Below are 552 nucleotides of genomic sequence, written 5' to 3'. Positions count from 1 at the left end.
CTCTCGTGGGTGTGGTGCAGTGTCTGGCGACGGGTGGCAGAGGGGTGGGCACGGACCTCTGCCAGTGCTTGGCGACCTCTCGCTGACCTCTGGCCCTCTTGGCCTCTCCTCCCAGCCCCAGCCCTTCCTCCCTGTCCACGCGGTGGGCGCTGAGCCGAGCTGCTCCCGGCCCCACAGACAGCTTGCCCCGCCGAGCAGAGCAGGGACCGGATGAGACCATGTGCTTCTGCACTGCGCAGAGGTGGCCCTGTCCCTTGTGTGTCTTTACAGCAGTCCTGTGAGTGATACGTAACCACGTGGCCTTATTTTGCTGGTTAGGAGACAAGCTGGAAAGGGTGTGGGTTGCCCCGAGAGGCATTGCTGGTCGGTGAAGAAATGAACCGTCCTCACTGTCGGACTCCGGCCCGTGCCCTCCAGTTACACAGTGGCTCTTGGAGCATCTGAGCAGTGGGGTGGCTCTTGGCCCCGCGTTTGTGTTTTAGTCCCCTCCCCTGCAGCCCTTGGCTACCACCTGTCTACTTTCTATCTTGGTGGCTATACCTCTCCGAACAG

The sequence above is a fragment of the Enhydra lutris genome, unplaced genomic scaffold (genome assembly GCF_002288905.1).
Source record: "Enhydra lutris kenyoni isolate GAN:26980312 unplaced genomic scaffold, ASM228890v2 scaffoldscaffold97, whole genome shotgun sequence".
Classification (NCBI taxonomy): Eukaryota; Metazoa; Chordata; class Mammalia; order Carnivora; family Mustelidae; genus Enhydra; species Enhydra lutris.
This window is presented reverse-complemented; position numbering follows the sequence as displayed.